This window comes from Populus alba, chromosome 5 (assembly GCF_005239225.2).
Source record: "Populus alba chromosome 5, ASM523922v2, whole genome shotgun sequence".
NCBI lineage: Eukaryota > Viridiplantae > Streptophyta > Magnoliopsida > Malpighiales > Salicaceae > Populus > Populus alba.
Genome location: NC_133288.1, coordinates 7,458,653 through 7,478,000, shown reverse-complemented (window position 1 = coordinate 7,478,000; position 19,348 = coordinate 7,458,653). Strand labels below are relative to the sequence as shown.

At 35.3% G+C, this 19,348-nt stretch overlaps 1 pseudogene; it reads left to right on the top strand.

Annotated features, from left to right (window-relative positions):
• The first annotated feature begins 5,253 nt into the window (after positions 1–5,253).
• LOC118062670 (probable terpene synthase 3) lies at positions 5,254–8,073 on the top strand (annotated as a pseudogene).
• Positions 8,074–19,348: the final 11,275 nt, after the last annotated feature.

Genomic DNA, 19,348 nt, shown 5'->3' with positions numbered 1-19,348 from the left:
TGGACCTTAACGTTGGATACTATGTTTTATATTTGTTATCTTGTTCACTTTTAATACTTTGCTTGTTAAATGGTTAATCTAGATTTATGTTGTATAACACTTGGTACAACAAATACTTGGTACTTTCATAGCCCATACTGTATGGTATAACCAACACCTGAGCTATGAAAGGAACTTGATTTGTTGTTAACATAAGTTATAATCATAAATGCCTGCCAACATTTACAAGTACTAGTTTTATTTGAATAAGATAACTAATGTAATCATGTGTAACAATTTATATCTGATTGCCCTGGCTGGACATGAAATTATTGATCGGATTCTGGCCCCGTTAGTGATTTTTTAGCTGTGAAAATCTGCATCAAGCAGAATATTTGAGGACTTGACGTCTCTATGAAATAATTAATAGGTGGCACTGCATGGTTGTGCAGATGCCTCAATTCCAATATGGAAAATTGCACTTCCAACTGCGTTCACCAGTTGAAGTTTCAAACCGGAGAATTTAAGAAAAACAGTAGGTCTATATGGAGAAAGACAGTGAAAGAGGTGGGTAAAATCCACCCGCACGCAGACATACCTCACTGCGTTTCCAAACATGTGAAGTGAAATTCTGATCGGACAATGTTGACAAGTTTAAACTCTGATCTCACGCAGACATACCTCAGATTGAAAAAAAAACAGTAGGTATAGTACCTCAGTGCATGGGGACTTTCGGGCCTTGAACCTTCGAATTCCTTATTGGCGAGCGGTAGGTAGGAAAAGCCATACTGGAACATTCAGCATCGTGTCCGTCACAATCGGAAATTTCTTCTTTGTAAAATAGGAACGTGCACTAAAAATCAATGACACAGGTGTCCCTTGTTAGAAAAGGACTCTAAAAATAAGGAGGGATGCTAATTTACTTGATATCTTTTTAATAACTCTTATATTTAACAAGATTTTGACTTGGATGTATTTTAGAGATTGATTTTCATTGTTTTTTAATTATTTTTTTAAAGAAATTTTATATACTTACTAGATGTTTGAGAATATCACAGGCAATTGCTTTTTAAAATGATTTTTACTTGGAAATACATTAAAAATAATATTTTTTACTTTTTAAAAAATTTTGAACTAAAAGTTGCATCTAAAAGTCACATGAAAATTTTGAACTAAAAGTCCAACGACAATAAGTTCTGTTTATATAATATATGCATAATTATGTTTTTTTAATATTGTTGTTAAGTTGTTATTATAGTATACATTTCGAGTGACCTATCATGTTAAGATTAATTAATATCCAGTAAAAAACTCTTTACAAAGACAAGTCTTTTCTAGGCATTGAAACAAGTATACATCACCTAATCGTTTGTCTAGATTAACAGTACAAACAAATTAATTATTCATATTTTCTTTGCTCTTACCAACGGGAAGACTTCTTTTTTCCGCGAATCAAAATATTCTTACAAGACCATTTAATTGAAACTTGAGACAGGGAAAGGCTAGTAAAGAAAATTTACTGACCATTTAATTAAAACTTTTTTACTAAAGTATATTTGTCCATGTCTCAAACAGCAAGTTCTTGTGTTGATTAGTTTAGTAAAGCTTCACTTGTGGCTGAAGCAATAGCAGAACTGGTAGTCATAAAACCTAAAGTAAACTGCTTGGATTTTCTTTTTTTGGCATGGATACTTGAATTCAACCTGAAGGAATGGAGAGTGTGGTCGTAGAGCGACTAGAGCGGACCTCTTCACAAAGAGCCAATGCTCTTTCCATATTAGCAACTATGTCAATAATATTAGGCCTCTCCTTTGCCTCTAAATTTACAGGATGCAGTAGAGGCCGTAAGCTCCACTGCTTCAGCCTCTTGCATCTCCCGTACGCCACCCTTTTATCCAACACATTCTGCAGCATCCCTTTCGCTATCAATGGTGTTGCTAATATGATTCTACGTTCAATCTTCATCATTCTTGAACTCAGCCCTCTTCCCTGTCAAAAGTTCTAATAATACCACTCCTAAACCATAAACATCACCTTTTGCTGTTAACACATTTAATAATACATAATACTCAGGATCAATATATCCTACTGCATGTCCCGACTGCCCTGGCTGACATGAATTATTGATCGGATTCTGGCCCCGTTAGTGATTTTTAGCTGTGAAATCTGCATCAAGCAGAATATTTGAGGACTTGACGTCTCTATGAATAATTAATAGGTGGCACTGCATGGTTGTGCAGATGCTCAATTCCTATATGGAAAATTGCACTACGAACTGCGTTCACCAGTTGAAGTTTCAAACCAGAGAATTTAAGAAAAACAGTAGGTCCTATATGGAGAAAGACAGTGAAAGAGGTGGGTAAAATCCAACCGCACGCAGACATACCTCACTGCGTTTCCAAACATGTGCAGTGAAATTCTGACCGGACAATGTTGACAAGTTTAAAACTCTCAGATTTAAAAAAACAGTGGTACAAGTACCTCAGATGGGACAATGTTGACAAGTTTAAAACTCTGATCTCACGCAGACGAACCTCAGATTGAGAAAATTGCACTTCGAACTGCGTTCACCAGTTGAAGTTTTCAAACCAGAGAATTTAAGAAAAACAGTGAAAGAGGGTGGCTAAAATCCCAACGCAGATGGGACTTCGGGCCTTGAACCTTCTGATTCCTTATTGGCGAGCGGAAGGTAGGAAAAAGCCATACTGGAACATTCAGCATCGTGTCCGTCACAATCGGAAATTTCATCTTTGTAAAAAATCAACGAGCACAGGTGTACCTTGTTAGAAAAGGACTCTCAAAAAAAGGAGGGATGCTAATTTACTTGATATCTTTTTAATAACAACTCATATATTTAATAAGATTTTGATTTTGGATGTTTTTTTGGAGATTGATTTTTATTGTTTTTAATTATTTTTTTTATAAAATTCATATATTTACAAGATGTTTAAAAGTGTAATAGCAACTATTTTTTAAAATAATTTTTACTTGAAAATATATAAAAATAATTTTGTTTTACTTTTTAAAAGTTATTTTTAACATTCAAAAACATAAAAAAATTAATTTTAAATAATTTAGGAAAACAAATAGAGTAAAATCTTTAGTCATTCCTTCACTTTAAATAATTGATTCACTTGTTTTTTAAAAAACTAGTTTTTGGATTTTTATTTATTTCAATCAAGTGTTTTCAATTATTGGTATCACTTAATATAAAAACTAAAAACATCTTCAATAAAAAATAGTTTGAAACTATAATATTTTTATTTTTTTTATCTGAAACCTGATCCAATGATCCATAGGATTGACAGGTTTGAGGAACTTTCAATTCCTTATTGGCGGACGGTAGCTAGGAAAAGCCGGTAAGAAACTTTCAATTCCTTATTGGCGGACGGTAGCTAGGAAAAGCCGGTAAGAACTTTCAATTCCTTATTGAAAAACCTCTTTCACAAACAATATTTTCAAAGAATTTACCGTGGCTGCTTTTACATTTGTGCACAATTCACCAAATTCAAACATTTTCATATGCATTGAAAAGATCAAACAATATTTCCTTGTTTCATGATATTTGTGTACTGGAAGGAGTGATATATTGTGAGCGAGCACTTTAGAAACGTTGACAAGTCCAAAAGGTTGTGGATTTTTTGTTTTAGTCAAGTAACGTCTGAGAAACGCAGTTGTTGTTGGTGGTTTTTTTTTATATATATTTTTTATTTTTATTCGAGTAATGTTTTAAAAGTGATTGAAATTATATCTTTGCAAAATTTAAAATTTTATGATTTTATATCATTTTATTTTTTCACGTATTTTTTTTTATAATCATCAAAAATATATTAAAAAAATAAAAAAACTAATAGTCAAAGCAAAATACAAAGATATAAAAAAAACCAGAATTAAAAAAAATATTAATCTACTATAACAAATTAAAAAAAACTACCTAAAATTTTTTATTACATCATATTTTAAATACATCAAAAAAACAAAATCTTAAGAATACTTGCATAAAGATTCTAGACAGTAAGTCAACATCTAAGAAGCGTGAACCATGGAATATTTTCTTGTTTCACTTATCCTGTTTCATGATATTTGTGTACTGGAGGGAGTAATATACCGTGAGCGAGCACTTTAGAATGGTCATTCATTTTCAGAAAACGTTGAGAAGTCCAAAAGATTGTGGATTTTTTGTTTTAGTCAAGTAACGTCTGAGCAACGTTGTTTTTTTTCTTGTTTTATTCGAGTAATGTTTTAAAACGGGATTGAAATTATATATCTTTGCAAAATTCAAAATTTTATAATTTTATAACACTTTACTTTTTAATGCATATTGTTTTTTTTTTATAATCATCAAGAGTATATTAAAAAAACAAAAAAAAAACGAATAATCAAAGCGAAATACAAGGATATGAAAAAATAATAAAACAGAATTAAAAAAATATTAATCTACTATAACAAATAAAAAAAAAAAAACTACCTAATTTTTTTATTAATGAAATAAAAAAAAATCTTTAAGAATACTTGCAAAAAGATCCTAGACAGTAAGTCAACATCTAAGAAGCGTGAACCATGGAATATTTTTCTTATAGAAGATCCTAGGTTATTATCATTTGTTATCTTTAACTATTTTAAATAAAAGATTTATATCTTTTAACAAATTCTATAAATATTCAAAAAGGACTGCTTAGTTAAATGGTAACATGAAATTTTTATCTATGTAGATATAATTAATAATTTTTCTCACATGTAACTAAAATGAACTATTTAAAATGATTCATAAAATTATACATCTAGTTAAAGTTAATGTTAATGGAGTAATTCATAAAAACTTTATTCACATCATACACTTTATATATATTTGTGTTAAATATAGATTTTATCGAAGTAAAGAATTTATTAAAAAAATATCAATTCATAAATTAGCTTATTTCTTAGGAATTTTTATAATACACATATATTTATGATTTTTTTATTTATTTTTTTAACTATTAACGGATGAATCAATTTATAAAAAACATTGATAGAAAAATATTTTAAAAATAGTTAAATAATACACAATTGATGTACATATCACGAAAATTAGTTAGATATTAAAGCACATACTAGGTGTCAAAATATTTAATTTGATAAAAATGCCCTCAGACTTTGACTAACTTAGTGGCTAAATTAGGTATTCTAACAAAATGTCAAGGAAAAGTCGTGAAGAACACTGCGACGCTGGATTGTTTCTATAAATACTACCCCAACCCATGCTATTTGATCATATCTAGCCTTAAACACCGGACTCAGCTCCTTAAAATCTTGTTTAGTGGTTTCGAATAAGAGATGGCTCTTCAAGAATCAACCCCCAAAGCTCAATTTCGCCGAACAGCAGAGTTTCATCCTTCTGTATGGGGTGATTACTTCATCAACAAGGCTCCCTGCGATGAGGTAAAGCAATTACTTATGCGAGTATAAATTCATATTTATTATGTTTTGATTTGTAGAAATTGTGGATTGGAAGAAATTAAGTGAAATGCTAGGCATTCACCTTCCAAATGTTTCTCGATGTAGATGTAATAGAATACATGCAGGCATTGAGTTATATGCACTCTAATAAGTATCTATTAATTTCATTTCCTCAGATGCTATTCAGCGCCTGGATTAAGGAAATTGAGGTGCTGAAAGAAGAAGTGAGGACCATGCTTACAAGCGCCACTCTAAAACCATCAGAAAAGCTGAAGTTGATGGACGTTGTCCTTCGGCTAGGCATTGGTTACCATTTTGAAGGAGAATTTAATGGCATAATAGAGCACGCATACAATACTTACCATGACAACAGCTTCGACGATGACCTCTTTACAGTTGCTCTTCGATTTCGATTACTTAGAGAGTATGGATACAATGTTTCAAGTGGTAAGTTGTCCATCTCGCTAAGTTTATATGAAGCTTATTGATGATGTGGAAAAAAATAAGCTTATCGATTTCGATTTATTGTGTGTTCTTATCATCCTGTTTCTTGACATTATGTATCCTTGTTTGTGAAACAGATATATTCAACGAGTTCAAGGATGGAAAAGGCAACTTCAAGGACAATCTTATTGATGATGTGGAAGGCTTGCTAAGTTTATATGAAGCTTCTGTCCTCGGTGGTCATGGAGAAGAAACGCTAGATAAAGCTCTTTCCTTTTGCAAAACTCACCTCGAGTCCGCGGTTGCTCATCTGGTCTCTCCTCTTGCTGACAAGGTAAGTCGTGCTTTGAAGCGGCCTCTCCTCAAAGGCGTACCAAAGCATGAGCAATGGCACCACATCCTTATCTACCAGCAAGACGAAGCTTGCCCTGGAGCTGTTTCTAAGGCTAGCAAAGTTGGATTTCAATGTATTGCAAAAGTGCTACCAGGACGAGCTGAGGATTATCTCTAGGTAAGTTATTAATTTAAGTAGAATTCCTACGCAGAAATAAGAGTTCAACGAGAGTACTGGACATGTTGGTGCATGTATTAATGTAGGTGGTGGATAGACTTGGACTTTGCTACAAAGCTACCCTTTGCTCGAGACAGAGTGATTGAGTGCTTTTTTTTGGGGACTGGGAGCATTTCTTGAGCCACAATTTGTACTTGCAAGGAGGTTCATAACCAAAGTACTTATACTTTTGTCCATATTGGATGACATATATGACGTGCACGGAACGATTGAAGAACTTGAGCTTTTCACTGAAAAGATTGAAAGGTTTAGTGTTGGATATACTTGTATGAAGTTAATTCCTTGACTGCGAACGCATATTATGAAGTTAGAATAATATTATCGATTTTCAGGTGGGATACTAGCATGGAAGATCTGCCAGATTACATGAAATTGTTTTTTTGAGGCATTAATTGGTTTCTTCGATGAAATTGAGCAAGAGACAGCGAAGGAAGGAAGACCATACTGCGTGCACTACTCTAGAGAAATGGTATACATGTTTCTAATTCATTCTATGTTTCGTGAACTGGCATTTGTCCGCATATCTGACAAGGAAAACCAAACTAACTTACTTGGTATATAATGATTTATGCCATAGTTGAAGAATCAAGCAAGGGCCTACCTTACTGAAGCAAGATGGTTCAACCAAGACTGTGTTCCACAACTGGAGGAATACAGGCGTGCTGGTGTGTATACTTCTTGTTATCCCATGGCCGCAGTGGCATGGATATGTGGGATGGCAGAAACAGGTTCAAAGGAGGCATTTGAGTGGATGTCCAAAAATCCTAAAATCGTGGTTGCGTCATCTGATATCGGTAGGCTCATGGATGACATTACATCCCATGAGGTACGAAAATAGTCATTGACAAGCAACTAAATCTCAAGACATTTCCTTCTTTCTCAGCAGAGGAACACTGTTAAAAGTGTTTATTGACAACAATTATGGATCGAACTCGTCGCTGCTTTGCTTAGAATAGTTCACTTCTTGCAATATATATGCACACAGACCCACACTTTAGAATTTAATTGTATTTTACACCAGCTTAATTAAATTTCACTAAAGGTGCACCCAGCAACACGCATGCTTTAATACTTAAGAATAAGTTAACATAAAATAAAAAAATAAAAAAAGCATTGCTAACAGTTGTCTGGTTTGAAATGCAGTTTGAGCAAGAAAGAGGACATGTTGCGTCAGCTGTTGAGTGCTGCATGAAGCAATATGGGGTTTCAAAAGGAAGAAGCATATGACATGTTGAGAAAGATGGTTGAAAGTGATTGGAAAGACATAAATGAGGAGCTTCTCAAGCCATCTACTGTTCCTAGGCAAATCTTGATACTTATGCTTAATCTAGCTCGTATCATCGACGTTATATACAAAGGATCATGATGGCTATACAGAGGCCAGGAGCGCGACGAAGGAATTGCTGACTGCTTTCCTCGTAGATCCCCTTCCAGTTGTAGCATGATGGTGTTGCCTTATGATAATAAATATATAAATTGGTATAAATAATTGTCGGGTTTGTTTCAAACAAACCTTTACAAGAAAAATCACGTGGTTGATTAGATTACGTAAACAAGCTTCTCATCTTAGTTCATATAAAATGAATGTAACAGTGCTGGTAAACATAATAAGAGAATATACAAAGAAACGTTTTCTTCTACCTCAGCATTGCAATATCTTTCTCTAATTCGATTCACTTCTTTGTTCATACTCTGTGACGATTCTTGCTAGCTTATCATGGTATCAGAGCTTAGGATTGTTAATATCTTGTGATCCTGTGATTTCTCTGCTTCCAATATCTTGCTAATCTCTATTTCTAGCATTATTATCGTGTTATTCAACCAATTCTTGCATAATAATCGATCTGCCTATCATTTGTTTGATATATTGTCAAACTGAAAAATTCTTCTTCAACTCTCTTCTCAAATTTGTGATTCTCTTCCTCTTTGTGTCTTGAATTCTAAAATGATGACTACTTCTCAACTTCATATTGTTCACTCTCCTATATTTCCTGTTTACTTTCTATGATTTCAATACCTATAATAGTCAAGCTGGATGACACAAATTATCTCATATGGAATTTTCAAATGCAAATTCTATTTTAGAGTCAGGGTATTTTAGGATTTGTTGATGGATCAAGAAAGTTGATTTGTTGATGGATCAAGAAAGTGTCCAAATCGGTTTGATGCAATTTCTGACCTTGAAGGTGTTGAAACTGATGATCATCAGGTTTGGAAAATGCATGACCAGGCATTGATGCAGTTGATCATTGCTACTCTTTCTTCAACTGCATTCTCCTATGTTATTGGATGTGGTAGCTCTCATGACATGTGGATTCAACTGAGGGATAGATTTTTCACAATTACCAAGGCACACATTTTTTAGATGAAAAGTGAGCTTTAAACCATCAAGAAGGGCTCAAATTCTGTGTCTCAATATTTGCAGAAGATCAAACATGCTCAAGACCATCTTTCTGCGGCAGGGTTTTATTTTTAAGATGATGATATTGTAATCTTGGCTCTCAATGGTCTTCCTTCTGATTATAAAACCTTTAGGTGTATGGTTTGCAGCCGAGACAACGTGTTATCCCTTAAAGATTTTCGGTCTCAATTGCTAGTTGAAGAAGCCACTCTTGAGCAAACTTATTATGCTTCTCCATTTGTTCATGCAATGATGGCTCAACATCAAGTATCTCCTAGAAAGGCTCTTGCTATTGATGAAGGTAACTCTAATTCTCATCCTTTTAGCTCCAAGTCTGCTCCACCATCTCAATTTCCTTCTGGTTTCAATGGAGGATTTAATGGTCATCACAGTAGCTTTCATGGTTCCATAGGTGGATATTTTGGCAATCGAGGGTCTAATTTTAAAGGTCGTGGCAGAGAATGTAATCATTATCAATCTAGTCCACGTTCTTATCAAGTTCCACCTACTTCTAATCCTAGCATTCTTGGTTCTGGCATTGACATTCCTACATGTCAAATTTGTACTAAGAAAGGTCATGTAGCTGTTGATTGTTATCAATGCCATACTTTGCCAACTGCTTCTGCCTCTTCCATTCAATGTCAAATTTGTTGGAAATTTGGGCACTCTGCTGTTCAATGTTATCATAGACGTAATTTCATTTATCAAGGCAGGCCTCCCTCCAGTAATATTCGTGCTATGCATGCAAATTTTCCATCTTCTTCCCCTCCTGAACAATTTTGGGTGGCTGATATTGGCGACACAATGCATATGATTTTTGATTTGGCTCAACTCAATCTGGCTACACCTTTCTCAGGAATTGTTACTGTTACCACTATAGGAGGTTTAGGTTTGACCATTTCAAATATTGGTTCTTCTATTTTGGATGTTCCTCAATGCTTATTACAATTCAAGCAAGTTATGCATGTGCCTAAGCTATCTCAACACTTGTTATCGATTCATAAGTTGTGTAAAGATAACAACTGTTGATTTATTTGTGATGATTTTGGTTTTTGGATTCAGGACAAGATCACGGGGAATGTCCTTCTTTAGGGACTGTGTAGAGCTGGGTTATATCATATTCCTTTCTCCATTTTGTTTCCTTCATAGTCTCTCTTTTAAAATAATCAAGTTTGCTATCTTGGTAAACAAGTCAACACAAGTCTCTAGCACAAGCGTTTCGGTCATCCCTCTAACATAGTCACCTCTACTCTGTTAAATCAATCCCATATTCCTTTCACTTTATACACATTCAAATTCATTTGTAGCACTTGTTTAGAGGGTAAACTTGCTAAACTTCCTTTTCCTAATCCATCAATTAAATCTATTAAACCTTTAGAGGTAATACATAGTGATGTTTAGGGTCTTTCTGCCACTATATCTGTTGAAGGTTTTAGATATTATGTTAGTTTCATTGATGAATGTACTCCATTTACTTGGATTTTTCCGATGATCAATAAAGGAGAGGTTTATTCCATTTTTGTCTACTTTTATACTTCTTAGCTACTCAATTTTCTGCAACTCTTCGGGTCTTTCAAAGTGATGAGGATGGTGAGTATCTTATTAATAAATTCAAACATTACCATTGTCCAACAAATGTCTCGTCCCTATACTTTGGAACAAAATGGCCTTGCTGAGCGCAAACATAGGTCATCTCTCCTCCCCATCGCCATTTTAACATCCGGAGCCGAAAGCCACACGGAGCCATTCCCCTCTCTTTTGGCCAAAATTAGAGAACCCCTTACTCTCTTCAACCACCGACCGACCTCTATTGTTTCCCTATTTCCTTTTGTTCTCAACCAACTAGTTTTCCTTTCGCCTAGACAAACCAACCTCTCTTTTCCCTCTTTATTGTCCCTTTCCTCTCAACCAGTCTTCGCTCGTCAGCAGCAGCATCCCTCATGGACCCAGATCGGATCGCCGCTCTTTCCTTCTCTGCTATTTTAGCTAATCCCATCACTGTTAAACAAAGACTCAGCTTTCGCCGACCAGCCTTCTACTTCAGCGTAGACATTGCAGCATCGCCTACAGACCTGAAAATGGATCCCATACCTCTTCCTTGCTGATAACTACCAGAAGCAGAGGAGAAGACAAAAACCAAAGAAGGATCTATAGGGGAGCAGATCCAAAAAGAGACCGAAACATATCTATAAAAAAGAAAGAAATAAAATCAACTGTCATTTGTGTGTTTTTTCTCCTTTTTGCAGGTGATAAGGATTCTCACCACTAGCAAGAAAGTGAAGAGGGGAGGAAGTCATTCCAGATCACCCCGTCTTGTGGAGTTTCTTATGGTGGCACGTGAACCCACGCCTCGCCAGTGGCGGTGACACATGGAGGAGACGTGCTGCCACTGTTCCGGTGGTGCAAAAGGCTTTCCCTGTAATTCTAGATTGTTTTGGGGCTATTTTTGTAATTTTAAAATTTTTTAATGTACTTTTTATTTAGTTTTGAATTTTTATATTTTGTAGTGTGCAAATGTGGATGTAAAAACAAGAAAAAAAATATAGTGAAAGTGAATGTGTTTTTTTCTTTATGAATGTTTTTTTCTATGATAAAATTGCAAAGAATAAAGAAGAATTTAATATTTTGATTTGTTCATGGTAAAATATTATGAACTTACATATAAGTTGTATTTCTAATATCCGATGAAAAGACAAAATTTTTCAAACTTCTTTATCACATCAAAGCCACAAAGCAGCTTACCTTAGGTAAGGTGTGCTAGGGGTGCTAATACCTTCCTTAACAACAACTAGTTTTTTACCCATGAATCTCTGATAAGACTAGTACACTTGGATTTCCTAGTAACCCCCAATTAAATACTAGGTGGTGACTCCCAACGAATCAAGCAAACGAAATGAAAAATCATCAACGAACGCCGCGCGGGTGATGTGCAACAAGCATCATCAACAAAGGAGCCAAATAAGCTAATCCAGCTCCTAGCAAATTCAACCGAATCCACCCTGAAGAGATCATCATCCCACATGGCTAACAACCCACCTGATCTACCTTGAGCCTCTATGCAAACCCATTTATTATTCTGACCATGCCATAAACTAGAGACTATAGAGTCTAAGCATAAAAGTTTTGATTCAATAATAAAACATACAATAACATTAAAATCCTTAATGTACCTGCTGATGGCCTTTCTTTTAGAACTAGATCCCAAACCACACACATTCCAGCTAAGAATCATAAATAGTAGCATAAATCCATGCACATATGTATATAAACATACTGGACATACCGTCCCAATGGTCCTGTTCTGCATTGATGGCCTCTTGGATCGTGACTTCAATACTCTCATCATTTATATCAAAGTCAATACCCAATGTTTGACCAATTGGTTTTATAGCCCCAATCTCATTACAAACTATAGGGAGGTTTGATGGGGGCTGAAATAGTTGTAGTCTTTGGTTGACAACTCTGATGCAGGAATCAATCGAGTCTTCATTTCCAGCACTAATATTTGAATTAGTTGAAGTGACTGCCATCCTGTGACCCACGTGTCATTTAATGGCACCAATTTGTTTACCATTCCTGAGAGTTATGCTATGGACTAGGTTCATTTTAGGCCAACTCTGCTGATCCTCTTTTATGACAGTCATGTTATCTGGCCCGTTTTCCTTATCATTACGTGGAATATTTGAGACTAGAGTCGTAGGGGTAGATATCTGCCATTTCCCATTTGCAGTTAAGTCTTGAATCATGTTACAGTCCAGGATTTCCGAGAAGTAAACCTGAGCTTCATAGCCACATGCATCCATTTCTTTCTCTGTCTCACATCTGTTAAAACTTTGCTTCATAATCACTTCAATGACATAATCTAAGTCCGTAAAAGTGGAGTTCTTGTTTGCAACCATATCTTGTTGCTCCTTTGTAGCCATTATCTCGAAATCACTTGGTGATGAGGTATAGTCCAACTCTGAATCAGACTCTGAAGTATACCCAAGGGAATATATAAGCGAAGCCAAATCTGTGCAGGCCTCATATTTAATCTGTAAAAGCCGGTTATATTCTAACCCAACAAAAATAAAATAATAGATAAATAAATAGTAAGCAAGCATTTGGAGGGGCAAAATTAAACAAAAGAAAGTTATAAGACATTAATTTATTGAGAAAGAAAGGATGGGGGCAAATTTGGAAAATGCTAAACAAAAGGGGTCAATGTGCAAATTTAAAAGTGGGACTATATAAATGCCCATTTTTTTTTCTTTGCATGGCTGATGGCTAGAAGCCATAAGAGAGGGAAAGGATTTGGGTGTTTTTTTAAAAGCTAGGGTTTAAAAAGGGAGAAGAAGGAAACTTGAATTTTCTTACATCCATTCCTTGAATCTTTTTTTTTTTTTTTTGATCAAATGTAAGAATTGTATAGATAAAAAAGAAGCTAGAGACCAGCAATACAAGGAAAAGGGAACGAAGTCCCTTTTCTAAAACAAAAGCAAGACAAGCTTGCTGGTTAGAAGGCAAAAGGGAACAAACTCCCTTGTACAAACCATAATCAAGACAAGCTTACTAAATAGAAGCAAACTAAGGGAACAGACTCTCTGTATCAACCTAGAATCAAAGGGAACAGACTCCCTCCAACAAATATCAAATCCATAAGGCAAAACAACAATCATACAATGAGAACATCGGCTACTTACTTTTTAAACCCCATGAAGGAATGAGGAACAGAAGCTAGACCATGTGGGGACAGGATAAACATGCATGCACGTTAATCTACCCCAATCAATCCAATCAGAAAGCAACATTGTAAGCCAGGTGATTTTGTTCATGAAAATACAATATAATGTAAAATAGTATCTGAAATTTTCTGAAAACAGCCTCAACTGATTTACTAGTGCTTTCAAAAATTCTCTTGTTTCTTTCCTCCCAAATCAAATACACAAGCACAGCAAGGGATACTCTTCTCATTCTCGGTTGAAGCCCTTTTTTGTTGTTTTGTAGAACCCTGGTGGCTCTACTTAAGGAAGCCATATTGTTGTAAAGCTTGAGCCAGAATCTGACCTTTCTCCAAAGGGAAGATGACCAATCACAATTGAAGAAGAGATGAGCATGAGACTCATCAGCGCTCTGACAAAGAGGGCATATAGGGTCAGGGGATAGAAATTGAAGACGATCTCTCGTTCGCAGCTTGCCCAACATTGCCAGCCATAATGAGAAGCTATGTCTTGGAAGAGACCATTGCTCCCAAACTACGTTAGCCCAATGAACAGGATCCGATTTATGCCTGAGAAAGTCATATGCATTGGCTGTAAAAGTACCTGTTCCAGAGTGCTAGCTTGAGAACAACTACTGAACGGGTGCAACCCCTCCACAATGGATAATCATTCTGTTACGAAGGGAGAAGATTGACTTCCACAAAGGAGAGTCGGTTTTTTTGACATCCAACGACCAGATTGAGGCTTGTGCAATGTAGTAATGGCTTACCCATCGAATCCAGAGGGAATCAGCTTTCAAGTGGATATTCCAGAGATGTTTGGCGAAGAAACTATCATTTCTAGCTTTGATGTCAAGGACCCCCAGACCCCCTTCGTCTTTTGGTAAACATACTTGCTTCCAAGCTACAAGAGCAGATTTATTTCTAAGCATGTCTCCAGCACAAATTGGTAATCCTGCTGATAACAACAGCTAGGATAGGGAAGATACTAATCCAAAACTGCACCATGCCATGCAGGACAGATTTGATTAACTCTAGCCGACCTGCATAAGAGAGATACTTTCCCATCCAATTCTGAATGGCAGATTCTAACCTGTGAATGAGAGGGGAGAATTGGCTGGCAAGAAGCCTATAGGGGCTGAGAGGGACACCGAGGTACTTACAAGGAAAGCTTTCTTCGGTGAACTGGGAGAGGCTAAGGATGGCTTGCTTTATATTCTCCGAAACACCAGCAAAAAAAATAGAGGATTTGGATGCATTAATTACAAGGCCAGAAGACTCCCTAAAAATTGTAAGTTGCTGGAGAAGAATGTTAACGGAGGCCATGTCACAACGGCAGAGCAGAAGAATATCATCAGCAAAACCAAGATGGCTGATTCCCAAAGCTTGACATTTTGGATGGAAATTGAAGTCCGACTGCTGAGTGGTGCTTTTTAGAAGTCTAGAGAAGTACTCCATGCAGATAATGAAAAGATAGGGAGACAATGGATCTCCTTGCCGAACACCACACTTGCCTTGGAAGAAGCCAAAAAAGATTACCATTGACGCAAACAGAGAAAGAGGCAGTCTCTACACATTTCATAACCAGATGAACAAACCTAGCAGGGAACCCCAAAAGGTGGAGGAGATGACGAAGGAATGACCATTGAACTGTATCAAATGCTTTCCTGAAATCAATCTTGATGGTGCAGCGGGGCGATACATGTTTCCTTCCATAACTCCTCAGCATCTCTTGCATGAGATTAATATTGTCAACCATTAATCTCCCACCAAGAAAAGCATTTTGGGAAGGGCTGATGATATCATTTAATACATGTGCTAGCCTTTCTGCAAGAAGCTTGGAAATAAATTTGTAAGTGATGTTGCAGCAAGAGATAGGTCTGTAATCTGCAGCAAAGTTGGCACTAACTGACTTAGGAACAAGGGCTATGGTGGAGTGATTAATCTGCTTGAGCATTTCCCTGGAAGCAAAGAAGTCTTTTATAGCTGAACAAAAATCTTCGCCCACTATGCTCCAAGCTTTTTTAAAGAAAGCAGAGGTATAGCCATCTGGCCCCGGGGCTTTATTATCATCCATACTGAAGAGAACCCGTTTGATGTCATCATCCGAAACTGGGGCAAGGAGGAATTCATGTGAATCATAATTAATGCAGGTGCCACTTTGAACTATATCAACCCGCGGGGGAATAGTATGCTTTGAAGTCCCTAGGAGTTCTTTATAGTAAGTGGCAAACACTCTTCCAACCTCTTCAGCCGATGTGGTAAGCATGCCATCACTTCTAACAATGGCTGAAATGTTGTGTCTTCTGTTCCGTTGACTCATCAAAGAATGGAAGAATCTTGTTCCCTTATCACAGTCTTTAAATAAGGTGCATTTCAGCTTTTTCCCAAAGAACATCTTCTCAGCTGATTTGAGGTTAACAAGGTTTAGCCTCTGCTGTTTTTCCAGCGCAAGAAGATCACCATTGTCCCTGTCATTCTGAAGGAGAAGCTGAGTAGCGTCCAGATCTTTCCCTACTCTTGCAACTCTCTCAGAAATGTGACTAAAGTGGAGATTGTTCAAGGTTTTCAGCCTTCCCTTTAAGTGCTTGAGCTTATTGCATAGAATATACATGTGTTACCCAAGTAAGTTGAAGAACATGTTTAGAATGATTAATTGTTATAATTTTGTGTTTTGATGAAGAATTTAAATTGCTATGATTATGTGAATTTGGGGATTTATGGTGTTAATTATTGAAATGATGCAATTTATGATTGAACTATATTAGAAAGCATAAATTATTAATTGGTAAGTGTTTAATTTAGAAATGGAAGAAACAAACCACTCCCCCTTTTTCATTAATGGTCTCAGCAAAAGGAGAAGTTTTGGGAGATTGAAGAATTTAATGCAATTGTTTAGGAATTTTGGGAATTTATGGCTTATAAATGTTAATAAATGGAATGGTGAATGATGTTACAAAAATAAAATATTCACCCTTTTTCTTTGAAGGAATTTCGGCCATGACATATAAAAAGGAGAAAAAGAATTTTGACTTGGATTTTATTAATGTAAAAGAGTGATTTTAGAAGAATCGGATGGATTGTTGAAGAATTAGAAAGTTAATTTCGATGAAGGGTTAAAAAATAAGAATTTTATTCTTCTTAACTTAAAATGAAATAAGATCTTTATTATTTGGTTATGAATAATAATTGACATGTTGATTTCTATGCTGGTGCAGAAGAGGTCACATGACCTAATTAGCAATAGGGGACCACTTCACGTCCACAAACACCAAGTAGGTGTAAAATACCCTCTAATAAATTAATTGTTTAATTTAGTATTTTAGAAGAAATTTCCTTTGATTGTAATTTTAATGTAGAAATTGTGAAATAAAAATAATGGAATTAATGTCTTGTTAAATGGACTTGCCGTAAGATTATTTAAAAGAAATTTCCTTTTATTGTAACTTTAATGTAGAAATTGTGAAATAAAACGAATGGAATTAATGTCTTGTTAAATGGACTTGCCAAAAGATTATTTTCTAGTTAATGGAAATAATGCCCTGTTAAATAGGCGTGTTGAAAGATTATTTCCTGGTAAATGGAAATAATACCCTGTTGAAATGGGCATATTGGTTGAATTATTTTCCTTTTCATTCTTACCTGAACTTCAGATATAATGTACTAGTTGATGGACAACTTGAGAAAGTCATATCATGGTTAATGAAGAAGATATCTAGTAATTGACTGGCAAGAAAAAAAAAATGAAATTAAGATTAAATTAATATATTGATGATAAGTACTTCATTTAATGAGTTAGTTCATATCTTATTGTGTATGCTTGAAATAACCCTTATTTAAATTGTGTATTATTAATAAGAATAAATTTTCTAGTTTTTACCAAATGTTCACATGTTATATAAATATGTTTTTAGGTACATCGCATCCTCGAGCTGGAAAGTAGAAGCATAAATGGAAATTCTTGTTTAAGATAATTTTTGTATTCGAAGTATTGATATTACGTTTTATATTACCTGTATGTTAAGAAATTTTAAAATGTTTAAATTATTCTTTTGTCGGGTATGTAATTAAGAACAATGCCCTTACTTTAACTGGTAATATAGTTTTGTTGTATTTATATTTGAATGTGTTTGTGTCCTAAGAAATTAATGTTATTGTAAATAACCTAGTTTTAAATATTGTATATGAAATCATACAATGTTATACACACACACACACACACACACACACACACTACAGGGGATATGGAAATTGATGTGTTTAATGGAGTTGTAATGTTTATTTATAATGGGATGAGTTTATGGTCTTTATTTATAGGTTTTGATTTTGAGTCGATAACTTGGTATTGAAAATACAAGACTCTGTCGAAATTTTTAGAAAATATTTATTTGAAAAGAGACCAATTAACTCTTTTAAATAAAAATTTACCAGGCCTTGACATAATCTCTGAGATGTTTATTTCTTATCAATCGTGAGATTTACTATTCCATTAAGAGAAACAGATGGTGACTTGCCTACCAAGATTGTTAACCCTGATATATTTCCTTTACTAACAGAAGTTAAATCATACCTAAGTACCTTACATTCTTCCCCCATTAGACGTTTAGATGTTTAATGCATTCCATACTCCAAGCTATAATTGGAAGACCATGGATAAGTATCCATGAGAAAATGTCAGAGGCCTTATTAGTGATGCACCATGGCTTTAAATCTTCAAAATATTTTCCCTAAAAATCCTTCTTTTCATCTACCACAAACTGCATATCTTGTTGTGTTTTAAAGGTGAGGATTGCTTTAGACGCCTCTAGAAATTGAAAGCCTTCCATATTGTGCAAAGTCATCAGCATCTTGTTTTTAATCTTAGCATAATCCACAACTCTTGAAAAAAAACCAACCAGATTACGACTCAGCCATTCACGATCTTCCTCACTTGTTTGGTATATGGCATTCCTGACTGGTTTCTCCTTTACCACCTCTATGTAGGAATGCCCATTCCTTTACTTTATTGGAACTCTGATTTGAGGTGAAAAAATTGGCACAGGTAATTGCTTTTGCTTTACAACCTGCCTTTGATACTTCGCAATGTTAACACGGAGCTTGTAGGAAGATAACCAGATCTTGTTAAGCTTCTCTGTGATATCTGCTTCATGGTTGCAAAGAGATAGGAAGCCAAACCTTTTCCTAGATTTGTTTAGCCTTTTTGAGACAAAAAGCTATGTGATTGTTCCATGTCTTTGAAATTCCTTCCTAAGCTCTGTAAAGGTGAGCCATGAGGGAAAACATTCAAAATAAAAGGTTTGCACTATTGGATGATCGATATTTTTGTGTGAAAACCCTTGAGTGGGCAGCACAAGGCTTTGATGAGAAGGAACTGTGGTTTGATGCAAAGGGAAGGTTTGGGTGGATGATGGAGGGACATTTTTGTGTTGGATAAGTGGGTTTGATGTTTGGGTATGCTCTCCCCAGACCGGTCCTTTGAGGGTGGGACTCGGTATTAGCGTTTTTAATGGTGACAATGTGGGATCAAAGGGAGAGCATTTTTTTAGTGAGCGGCGCAGATTTTATGGGGAAGTGAGCTTTGATTGGGGTAGGGTTGATGGGGGAGGGATGATTAGTACTTAAAAGAGCATGTTTATCAAGGTTTTATATCATCATTTTGCACTTGAAGTATCAATAACTCCTTAACTAAAGCATGTTTTATAATAACAAGTTTGATACTATAAGATACCTTAATTTATGGTAAATGCTCATCTTAAATGCAGGCCTATCACATAAATAAAAGGATTGATTGATGAGTTTAAGTATTGAAAGTGAA